At 48.5% G+C, this 12331-nt stretch overlaps 1 long non-coding RNA gene across 1 annotated transcript; it reads right to left on the bottom strand.

The window, feature by feature from the left end:
* Positions 1-959: 959 nt before the first annotated feature.
* On the bottom strand, positions 960-8274 carry LOC309800284. Its single transcript, XR_014293434.1, has 3 exons — positions 8239-8274; positions 4441-4571; positions 960-1059 (listed from the first exon to the last, which is right to left on the bottom strand). It is a non-coding gene; the product is annotated as an uncharacterized lncRNA (long non-coding RNA).
* Positions 8275-12331: the final 4057 nt, after the last annotated feature.

Here is a 12331-nt window from a genome sequence, read left to right as displayed (position 1 = left end):
AAGGATGAATGCTATTGTCTTACTATTACTAAAAGAAGTGTAAAAAAGTGAAATATTTCCAAGCTAATAGAGGGGGAAAGTGGAATAAGAGAAAACCATCCACTCAGAAGGAGGCAAGAAAGGAGCGAAAAAGGAACATAACACAGGTGGTAAAACTGGTATTGAGCAAGAAGGTAGAGTTAAACCCCAGGACACGAGTAATTACATAATATAAATGGACTAAAAGTCAAAGACTGTCAAACTGGATTTTGTAAAAATGATACGCTATTTGATGGCATGTGTCTAAACCTTAAGACAAAAATTGACAGAGAACATATGAAAAAGATATGGTATGAAAACTCTAACCAACAGAAAGCCAGTGATGAAGCTAAATGACAAAGGAGACGTTAAGGGAGAATCACTACTAGAGATGAAAAGGGACATTTCATGATGATCTAAAGTTTTGCTCTACAGGAAGTATTAGGATTCTAAATTTATATGCACCTAGTAACACAGCCTCAAAATATATAAAGCAAACATCGTTCATATTAAAAGAAGAAACACACAAATTCCAAACATGTTGAGATTTTTAAAAACATTCTCAATGATGGAACAAAAAGACAAAAAAACTCAATATGAGAATTTAAGTTGGAACAACATCATTGGCAAACTTGATTTAATGGATCAATTCTTTCTTAGATAATTTGACACTTAAGATTTGAAGGCAGTCTAGGGTTGTGGTTACACACCGGAGCTTTGGAGTCAGGCAGACCTGGATTCAAGTTCTGCCACAACTACTTTATGCAAGTGAACTTGGATAACTTCCTTCACCTCTGTGAGCCTCAGTTTTCCCGACTGTAAAGTGGGGTTAATACCAGTATAGACCACATGGGGTCATTGTGAGGATGAACAGAGATGATGCAGGTGGAGTGCTTGCCCCAGAGTGGTTCCCAGGCCGACCTGTCCCTGCCATACCTTGCTCTTTTCCCGCAGCGTCATAGAGATCAGGCTCTGCTCGGTACTGCTCCTTTTCAGCTCCACCCTGAGCTTCCTCATTTCTTTTTCCATGTCATGGATTTGCTGAAAGAGTTCCAACAACAGGGAAGTCAACTTCACAACTCATTTCATCCGGTTCATTAATCCAGAAACCTAGTCTGGGATTCGCTTCATTCCTTCCCTTGGGGGACAATTCCACATCTTTGAGGCAAAGTAGACTTTCTTTCAACGGATGCAATGAAAGGGCTGGGTGAGGGAAAATTTGAGTTTCTTTTGAAGATCAGCATGGATCCTGGATTAAACAGTACAAGATACCTATCCACTCATTAGAATCTCTTTCCTTGGGGTATATTTTTGAGTTCAATGTAAATAAGGGCTGTTTGGAAGACACAATGGGCACAGTTTGGAAGAAAAGAACAATGACACTTTTCTTTTTTCTCATTTGAGGCAGAGAAATGTGCTCCTGACAGACAGAAGAACACACGTCTCCTGCCCCCGTCCCAGGCACCGTCCTTCCCAATGGGTGGAAAACGTATGCCTGGTGATGTGCACGAGGGTTTGGGCTGGTACAGGGGGTGAACATTTACATTGAGTGCTCTTTCCATTGTATTCATTTTTATGTTCACCATCCATACAAGGCCAGTGATACATTTGCTTTTTATTTTGTTTTTATGAATTGTTGTAAAATTGAATGTATTTAAGCAAAACTACTTCAAGAAGAGTTGTGTTAATAACAGTGTTCAGGGCTGTGATAAAACTTGTGACAGTGGATCATGAAAGTCTGGGCATCACAAGTCCAGGGGTAGGGACCACGGTGAATTTCTAGCAGAATACGGTGGCCACCTCCCGTCCCTTTCCCCAGGGGAAACCTGATGAGGGGCCTTGAGCCAACTGCCCACAAAATCTGGGAGAGTGTGTTTTCCATGGTCTTTTCACCCATCTCTTTGAGGCCAGCAAACCAAAGAATTAGGAGACTACATTAATAGACAAACACCCAGAAAGCCCCAGAGCTTGTGCTAGCTAATGGGCCAAGGAACCCCTCCAAAACCCTCAAGGCCACAATCTAGGCTTTCAGTGGACACCTAGGGGTCAGGAGGTTCAATGCACGGTTTTGCAGAGTTTTAACTCTTTCTCTTGGGCTTCCCATTTCTCCTTCTGGGCATCTTCCTTCTGTAACTCTTCTTTCAGCACTGAGCACTGTGGAGAAAAAGGACAAGGCCACGGGGGCTTGGCTGGGGGTCCCAAGTACCTGTGTTTACGCCCAGGAGTGTTTCCTGCTGTATAACCCAATCACACCTCTGAATTCTGAGAGGCGAGACCATTTGTGTGATGGGAGCACCGGATCCTGCAGTCCTTCCCAGTTCACCCCTCTCATGAGTTCTGAGGAATAGAGCGTCTAAATTCCTTTTCAAAAGCCAGAAAACTTCACTGCAGGGGAAATCCAGCTTTGTAGAGTCTGGGTACTTAGGGTGCAGGAATTGGGATGTTTCCACCCTGTGACCAGTGAGGGTGGAGGGGCCGAGCCAGTGAGCTGGGGTCCATCTTAGGGCTTTTGTGCAGGTTGCATCTCAAAGACACAACTGCCCCGACTAGTGTGGAGGGGTAAACGGAGCTGTCTTGCCCGAGGGCGGCTTGGCAACAGGCATTAAGGGCATAAGGATGGATGTGCCTTCTTTTGACCCAGCAATTCCCACTTTAGGAATGTACCTTAAGCACAGTGACTGGAGAAATAAGTAAATCTGTAGTTTCAAGGATGCTCTTCACAGAATTGTCCGTAAAGTGGAAGAAAAAAAAAAAAAAGAGGAAACAACCCAAGTGTTGTTTAGGACAGCAGACCACTTTATAACACTGGGTACATCCAGGAGAAAGTATGTAGCTTTTAAGACGAATGATAAGAGCTTTGATTTATTAGAATGGGAAAATAATAAGTATTTAAAAAATTTAAAAATGTGCGTAGTATAAATTCACTATAAAATGATTGATTGATTGATTTCTAGGCAATATATAGAAAGAAGACTGGAAGAACATCCATGAAAATATTAACACTGATTTCTCAAGGTAGCATTTCCTCTCCTCTCTTTTTATTTTTTCTTTTCAATGTCATCTCCATATTTTTCTAAAATTAACACACATGATGTATGTCATTAAAAAAAAAAGGCATCTCAAATGTTCACAAGAGCAGTACCCGTGTTGGTGACGAGCCCTTGTGCTATTGGCCAGCACAGTCTAGAGGAGAAGGGACCTCATTCCAAGGTCAACGAGGAAGGGGAAACGGGGACATAAATCATCCAAATGCACTTCAGGAGGTAGAAGAGCCAAGCAGGTGCTGTCTTTGCAGATTCCTTCTACTTAGCACCAGCTCTGCATCCCCTTCCCGTCCCCAACACACACACACACACACACACACACACACACACACACACACACACACACACCACATTAAACAGCTATAGCACATGCCTGGGAAGACACTCTGCTTGGGAGAAACGAATGCAGAGGGCTTGGCCAGGCAGCCGACCCGGGGCAGAGGCAGAAGAGCACAACTAAAACCAGCCTCCCACTTCTCGGAAAACGATTTTGTCATCCCCATTTCACAGATGGGGAAATGGAGGCCAAAAAAGTTACAAGAAAAGAAAGCTCTGGGATTGGACCCTGGTCTGTCTGATCCCAAAGCTCATGCAGTGCCTTTCACCAGCTCCAAACTGGATATGGTACTACGTACCAAGTATTACTTACTGTGCCTTTTCCTTGGAACCTCAAGTTCTGCTCTCACCCCAGCCCCATGCAGACCTAGCTATCGGGTAGCCTCTGGGAATCTCTGAGTTGCCACCTGAGGTGAAAGCTTTGAGGTTTTACCTTGACTCACAGAAACAGGCACATCATGCAAATACTGAGAACTCTTATCCTATAGAGGCAGGATTCTAAAGTTAGCATTGAAGGCAAGATTTGCAAATAGTCAAAGTTACATGGAAAAAGCTCTTTGCTTGCCTACCACGTTCATCTTCCATAGAGACATTCTGCACACTAAAGTCTAAGGAAGAAATGAGAGTCTGCGTGTTTGCATCTGGATCTTCAAACGTTCTGCTTTGAAGACAGTTATGAGAACCAGAGGTGCTGGGACCATGATGCAGCCGTGTGGTCATCCGTGCTCACAGAGAGATCGTATTCTGTTTAATATTAAACTTTGCAATGGCAGTATATGCTCATAGGGGTGTTTGTTGCTGGGATTAAACAAACTCATTTATAATAGGGGTTAGAGAATGTTTGCTGGATTTGAAAATCTATTATGCTTCTTCTGAGGCACATATATGCTGTCCTTTGAAAGGCTTCAGAGAAGTTGTCCACCTGCCCAGCAACTACCCTCCCTGTGTCCTTGGGCACTGGCCTCATCTCACCACCGTGTGTCACGTGACTCCACTGTGTCTGCTTTTCGCAGCTACAATTTGCTGATGACCCGACACTCACTCTGGAGCTGAGGGCTTCGAGCTGGTGATCCTTTTCTTTGTTCTCACTTTTCAGTTGATTCACCTCCTGTTGTAGTTGTTGAACTTGACCATCCTTTACTAACACGTCTCTTTGCAAAGATGACACCATCTCTGTAAAAGAACCAAACCAAAACAAAACAAAAGACTCATGGAGGTCAAAGAGGCAGGAAGGATTATTGGCAACACCATGGCTGTCAGCCAACGTTCAGACAAGACCTTCCAAGCCCGGGCCACCACCGGTGCCCGCCTAGAACTGGGGAGGCTTTTTGCAAGGGTCCCAGAGCAGGAATGGGAATGAGAGCAAAGTCCACGGAACAGGGTTTGAGGCTTCAGTGAGAATGAGGGGCAGTCAGCACCAGCGAGAGGAGAAGCCTTTGGGGGCCCCTTGTGGGCACAGGCCAGGCAAAGCCGGGAGGAGAGGCCACACCATGGGCCTGGGGAACAAAGGCCCAGCACAGAGAAGGTCCAGGAATTCTTCTCCAGAGGCCAGGAGACGGGCGTGTGGCAGAGGGCACTGCTGGGCACTATTGATGGGGTGGGTGGTTGGTTTCACAGTCCTCTGAGTTTGGACCCCTCTCTACCACTTATTAGCTTGGTGGTCTTGGACAAGCTATTTCACCTCCCACTGTCTGTCCCACACAGAGTTATTGTAAGGGTCAAATGAGACGGTATGTCCCAAGAACACAAAGTGGCTAAATTATGTTTGTTCCATGGCGCCTATTATTTTTCTCGGCAGCCAGCTTCCAAAATGGCCCCAATGATCCCTACCACCTAGAATTCATGCCCTGTGTAGCCCCTCCCACCCTGAATAGGGCTGCCATGGGTAACCAATATGATACTCTGGAAATGACGGACTGTTTCCTCCCAGGCTGGGTCATAAAAGACACTGTGGCCTCCTCTTTGCTCTCTCTCCAATCACTCACTCTGGGGGAAGCCAACTGCTGTGTCGTGAGGACACTCAAGCAGCCCTAGAGAGAAGCATGTGTGCTGAGGGACTAAGGCCTCCAGCCAATAGCCACATGAGCAGCCATTCTGAAGGGGGATCCTCCGGCGCCCCCCGAGGCTTTAGATGACATGACTGATGCCCCACCCGACATCTTGCCTGCAACTCATGAGAACTAAGTCACCCCCCCCTCAAATTCCTGAACTACAGAAATTGGAGGAGATAATAAATATTGGTTGGGGTTTTATCCATTACATTTTGGGGTAACTTGTTATGCAGCAATAGATAACTACTCCATTACTGTAGGATCATTATTTTAAGATCTTTATTGGAGTATAATTGCTTTACAATGGTGTGTTAGTTTCTGCTTTATAACCAAGTGCATCAGTTATGCATATACATATCTCCCCATATCTCTTCCCTCTTGCATTGTAGTATCATTTTGAATAAAAGTGGGAAGAATGGTGCATAAATGCAGTGGTATTGGGTTATCTCCTACGGTTCTTTTCTTGAAAGAACATCAAGCCCAGTTTTAGTGGTAGGTATCAATCAAGAATGTCTATGAAATAAAGCACAAAATGCTCCAGAATTTCATTTTAAAACTGAGCTTTGCCTCCAGGACACAGTTCAGTTACTTGGAAATCCCTCTGGGGCTTGCCACACTTTGAGTGGGTCCAGCCCATCTCAAGCGTTATCCCAACCCAGGTCTGTCCGACTCCCTGATCGGAGAAGGTGGGATCTGAGACAGGCTCGATGCTTGGATGAGGTTTCACTGGCCGACATACGGGAGGAAGGTGAGGACCAGCGAGTTCATCCTTCCATTCCTGGTGCCCAGAACAGCACCTAGCCTGGGGGAGGTGCTCAGAAAATATCTGAGGACATCCCAAGTGAGGGAGGAGCATAAGCAGAGACTTGGGGGCAGCAGGGGGTGGGTGTGGGTGTGATTAAGTTGCAGAGTGAGGCAGAAGGAAAGCAGAGATTCATACAGAGATGGTGATTCACGTGCGACTCAATGCCTTGCCTGGCTTCTACAGCTGTGGGCATGTTTCCTGCTACGCGCTGGCTGCTTTCAGAGTGATGTGCCCCTCCGAGGCTCACTGCCTCCTCCCTGTCACCTGCTTCTCTCCCTCCCCTCGTCTGTGAGTTGTCCCATCCTCTTCAGGTCTCTAGGCATGCCAGTTCCTGCTTGAAAACCTCCACTGGATTCCCAAAACACTTGGAATAAAAACCCAGACCCCCGACCCTGCCCAGCCCCATAATCCCCTGTTCATTCCATGCAGCCTCTCTTGCCCTTGGCTTGTCCTTGCCCACGTGAAACAGGTCCTCTCTAAAAGAAGGACATAGCGGTGGAGGATACAACATAAACTGGTTAGAATCAGCTAGGTCCAAGGGGGCGTAAGATTCGACTTCCAGGGGAACTGGAGCCTCATTACAGGCTCATTGTAATACATGAGTGAAATGACACACGCACAAGCACCAGGACAGTTCCGAGGCTGAGCATAAAGGTGAAAAAGTGGGTGGTGGGGCTTCCCTGGTGGTGCGGTGGTTGAGAGCCCGCCTGCAGATGCAGGGGACACGGGTTCGTGCCTCGGTCCGGGAAGATCCCACATGCCGTGGAGCGGATGGGCCCGTGAGCCGTGGCCGCTGAGCCTGCGTGTCCAGAGCCTGTGCTCCGCAACGGGAGAGGCCACAACAGCGAGAGGCCCACGTACCGCAAAAAAAAAAAAAAAAAAAAGTGGGTGTTGGCCCAATTCCTGGAAATCCCCGCCCCTTCCCCAAAATATTAGAGTTGTCCCAATCCTCCCACTCATTAGCCTATAAAATTACCCAGCCCATAAAAACTAACCGCCCCATATTTGGGGGCCTCTAGCCTTCTGAGATCGCCCACACTCTGTCTGTGGAGTGTGTTTCTCTCTAAAGAAATCCACTTCTTACTTTGTCTCTCCCTGAATTCTTTCTGCGATGAGACATAAAGAACCTGAGCTTTAGTAAGTCGCGAGACCAGATGCGTGATCTCGATTAAAAGATAGTGGGTTCTGACTGTGTTCGAGTCCCAGCCCACGGGTTCAAGTCCCACCTGAGTTCCATGGTTGCACACCCACTAAGCTGGTCCCCCTTGGCCTCCCCGCTTGAAGCGCTGGCCACCACGACACACAGTTTATTTTCTCCACAGCACCACTGCTCTCTGAAGTGGGCTCGTTTATTCATCCGTTTACTTTTATTGTCTGTCACACCCTCCCAAATCTGTGAGTACAGGAATCCGACTGTCTTGCTTGGCTCTCCCTCCCCGGAGCCTGGAACGGGGCCTGACTCCGAGAAGGAGCTCAAGAAACATGTTGAAGCAATGAAGGGATCCAGGGAATCAAAGCTCAGCCACAGCTGTGCGTTGGCTGCCCCTCTCCCAACCCAAGCCCTTTATCAGGGAACCACCTCGGATCAAATTAGAAAATGGTTTCCCTTGGGCCCAAGTGCACTCGGCTGAAATGGGTGAGACCATGGGTGCCTTAAAGGAGTGAGCCCATTTTGTCCACGCTCTAGTTTGCACTCAGGCTGCTTTGTGGAACCACCCAAGCCACAAGGCGACCTGTGTTCTCCCTGGTGGGGCCAGTGCTCAGGAGACCTTGTAGCCAAGAGATAACATTCTCTCAAATATTTACCAGGCCCTGCCCTCGGAAGTGGGTGGCAAGAAACCTCCACTGAGGGAGAACTCTAATGCACCGACACGGGTGATCCCTGAGGCTGCACCCAGGTCACGGGCACAGGTGTGCTGGTTGACTGGTGATGTCTGCAGGGGGAGGGCAGAAGCTCTGGGGCCTGAATGCAGAAGGGCCTCACCTGACGTGATGGCAGTCTCCCTCCTTAAGTTCTCGGCCTCGTGCTTCAGGGTGGTGATTTCTAATTTTCTCTCAGACAGGGTCTGGCACAGCACCTGGTTGTAGCCTTGTGTAGGGCACTGATCTGTGGAAAGAGGCAACACACAGTCAGAGGGGGCCAGCCAGGCCTGCAGGACACGCCGGTACTTCTCCAACATTGGGCAAAGAGTCGGGTTGATCTTGGATCGGGGTGTTGGGGAAACCAAGGTTTTCAGTTGTCACTAGTGGAAGGGGCAGGACACGGACCTTATCTTTGTGGCCACCCAGGGGCTCTGGTGCTGCTGTCTTCCTATGACCTGTGGGTTTTCAGCCATAAATAGACCAGCTGTTGGTTCCAGATCATTCAGCACTGACTGGATGCACAGCAAAGTTCAAGAGCCGGGAGCAGGTTATGAAATGAATTCCCTCTAATGAGAATAGAGGGTAGTTTATACCTCACAGAACACTCCAGAGTTTACAAAGCCCGTTCACACATGCTACACTGATACTCGTCACAGCGTTGCTGAAGGCTGACGTTCCCATGAATGTGCCCATTTTGCAAGGGAGCCAGGTTGAGACTCAGAGAGGCGAGGCCCCCTGCTCGGGATCACGCGGCTGGTCAGACGTGGAGTCTGATTCAAACCCAGTCTTTAGTTGCCTGGTTCCTCTTTCCCAGGTGGCTCTAGGAATGAGCGTGAGAAGTTGGAGGCTGTAAAGCATGGCATGGACTCGGGAGCCGGACTGTGGCCTTCAAGTCCTCTCTCTGCCAGTTAACGGGCTATGTGAACACAAGGAGGAAACCATATTCTGTTTCCTTTTGTTCCGTCTGTACGCGGGGTGATGGTAGTCCCAACCTGATAGGATTGTTAGAAGTATTTTAATAAGTTAACATGTGTACAGGTGCTCAGATCATGCCTGGCACACGGCACAGGGGGATGAGCTGTGACGGTCCTCTCCTCTGACTACCCACGGGGTGTTTTTTTTGTTTTGTTTTGGGGTTTTTTTGTGTTTTTTTTTTTTTGTGGTACGTGGGCCTCTCACAGTTGTGGCCTCTGCCATTGCGGAGCACAGGCTCTGGACGCGCTGGCTCAACGGCCATGGCTCACGGGCAGAGCCGCTCCGTGGCATGTGGGATCCTCCCGGACCGGAGCACGAACCCGTGTCCCCTGCACTGGCAGGCGGACTCTCAACCACTGCGCCACCAAGGAAGCCCTGCCCTTTCTTTTTTCTCCTGTTTGTCCTCAACAGGGGGAAGCATTAAGAGTAAATGAGGGGCTTCCCTGGTGGTGCAGTGGTTAAGAATCCGCCTGCCAATGCAGGGGACACAGGCTTGAGCCCTGGTCCAGGAAGATCCCACATGCCGCGGAGCAACTAAGCCCGTGCGCCACAACTACTGAGCTTGCGTTCTGGAGCCTGCGAGCCACAACTACTGAAGCCTCCATGCCTAGAGCCTGTGCTCCGCAACAAGAGAAAGCCATGGAATGAGAAGCCCGCGCAATGCAACAAAGAGTAGCCCCTGCTCGCCACAACTAGAGAAAGCCCGGGCGCAGCAACAAAGACCCAATGCAGCCATAACTTAAAAAATAATAATAATAAAAAAAATAAATGCATTAGCAGATTTTGGGTTTCCTCTCATCGTTAGTGTATTGCTTTCATTCCTAAGACCCTAAAAAATTGGAAACCACTCCACTTACCAGGAACACACTTTGCAACACGGATCCAGGGGAAGCTGTTTTCTTTCGTAGACACTTCACGACCCCGGTTTCCACAACAGCAGGCACTGCTGGCTCTGACAAGTTGCTGGAGAAGGGCACCTTATCTGCAAAGTCATGAATCCAAATGGGCCCCCATTGGCAAGGGTGGAAGGAAGTTGTTTGGCTTAGCTTCTTGGGGGATCAGAAGACTGGGAGTTCTGGGGTGGGGAATGCAAGTACCTTGCTGTCCCTTGGTACAACGTCAGGGGAAAGAAAGGTCGCTGGTAGCTTCTCAGAGCTACCAGTTGGGGCTGTGCAGAGCGTCTTAGTAAATGCCATTTTGGTTGCAAATAACAGAAACTCAAACCGGCTGAAGAAAAAAGGCGACATCTATGGAAAAGAAAAGATGGCTCCTGCCTGTCCAGACTCCTCAGCTTTGCTTGCCCTTTGATTCTCTAACCTTCCGCATTTCCTTTCAGTAAACTCCTTTCTGTTTAAGTTAGCCACAGGAGATTTCTGTTGGTTGCAACCAGATCTTGAGTGATACAAAACGTCCTAGTGGAACCCAAGGGCAGGCACTGGAATGGGCCTTTCCAAGGAAAGAAACCAGGAACCAGAAAGTCATCAGGAATCACGGCAACTTTCTGCATCAGTTGGAATGCCTTCAGCTTTTTTTTTTTTCCTTCATGGAGCTCATAATCCATTCATTTTTTCAATAAACAATTATTGAGTATCTATCCGGTGCCAGGCACCCTGGTAGGTCTTAGAGTTCCATACAGGTATAAAATATGCCAAGACGCCTGCCCTCAAGTAGCTCACTTTCTAGTGAAGATAAGACATGGAGCACATAGAGTATATTCACAACACAGAATAAGAAGAGCTATGCCATGGACACATATACACCAGCAAACATCAAATAGATAGCTAGTGGGAAGCAGCCGCACAGCACAGGGAGATGAGCTCGGCGCCCCGCGACCACCTAGAGGGGTGGGACAGGGAGGGCGGGAGGGAGGGAGACGCAAGAGGGAAGAGACATGGGAACACATGCACATGCATAACTGATTCACCCTGCCACAAAGCAGAAACCAACACACCATTGTAAAGCAACTACACTCCAACAAAGATGCAAAAAAAAAAAACAAGAGCTATGCCAGAGGGATGAAGCATGACTGTCTTCATAGACCTAGAAAGTACAGATGCAATTATCCTGGTAGAGAGGGCCTGGGCAGAGAATCGCAGGTAGGTGAACCTGTGTGCACAGAGAACATGGTATGTATGAGAAGCTGCAAGTTTTCAACATCCGTGGAGCAAAAGAGTTCTTGCAAAAGTAGTGGGAGACATGGCTGAAGAAATTGGTTGAGGATGAAGCATAAAACACCCACTGAAGTGTGATCTTTTTTTCCTGAGGAGGCACGGGGGAGCCCTGGAAGATTTTTAAGCTGTTTGAGGACATGGTCAATTCTCTGGGTTTCAGAAAAGTCCCTCTGGAGTCTGGGATGTGGTGAAAGTTGGGCTGGACCTTTCACCAGCGGGCATGCTCAGTCGCTCAGGAAAGGTTTTCGCTCTGCCTTGGGAAATTTTTCACGCCGCTCTGGCAGCGGAGCTCGCCCCGCCCACGGCTTCTCCTCACTGGATTGGTTGAACTCAGGGAGGCTACCAGGAGGCCCAGTGGACCTCCCAACGCCACACCCCCGCCCCCGCCCGTTAACGCTCTGGGCGCGCGCTGCCTTCAGCTTTAAATAACAGAAACCTGGATGTGGGTAGATGGTAAAACTTTGGAGCCCCTCCCAAATGAACTCTAGCCATGTGGCTTGCTTTGTCTGATGAGATGTTGGCAAACACATGGCAGGTGGAGACTTGAAAAGTGTGCTTTGGGGCTTTCTCTCTCCTCTTGCTCTTGGAAACCTCTACCCACCACACGTGGCCTGGTCTGGCCTGCTGGGTGATGAGGGACCACACCAGGCAGAATCAGACGTCCCAGCTGAGGCCTTTCTAGACCAGGGTTTCTCATTCTCGGTACGATTGACATATTGGATCAAATAAGTCTTGGTTGTGGGCAGCTGTTCTGTGCACTGCAGGATGTTTGGCAGCATCCCTGGCCTCTACCCCGAGATGATAGGATCACCCCCACCCCAGTTTAACAACCAAAGTGTGTCCAGACATTGCCCAATGCCCCCTGGGTGGCAAAATCGCCCTCAGTTGAGAACCACTGTCCTAACCCAGCTTGCCGGGCAATGACTAGGCAGGCATGTACACGAAGCCACCCTAAACTAGCCCCAGCCAAACCAACCAGACCAGTACAAGTGGCCTACTTGACGCATGGAATCATGAGTAATAACAGTTGCCATTTTAAGTCACTAACTTTTGAGTCGTTTGCTCCAC

Source organism: Mesoplodon mirus (genome assembly GCF_964341445.2).
Source record: "Mesoplodon mirus genome assembly, chromosome: 3".
Taxonomy (NCBI): Eukaryota; Metazoa; Chordata; class Mammalia; order Artiodactyla; family Ziphiidae; genus Mesoplodon; species Mesoplodon mirus.
Note: the sequence above shows the minus strand (reverse complement) of the source record. Positions and strands in the feature narration are given on the sequence as shown.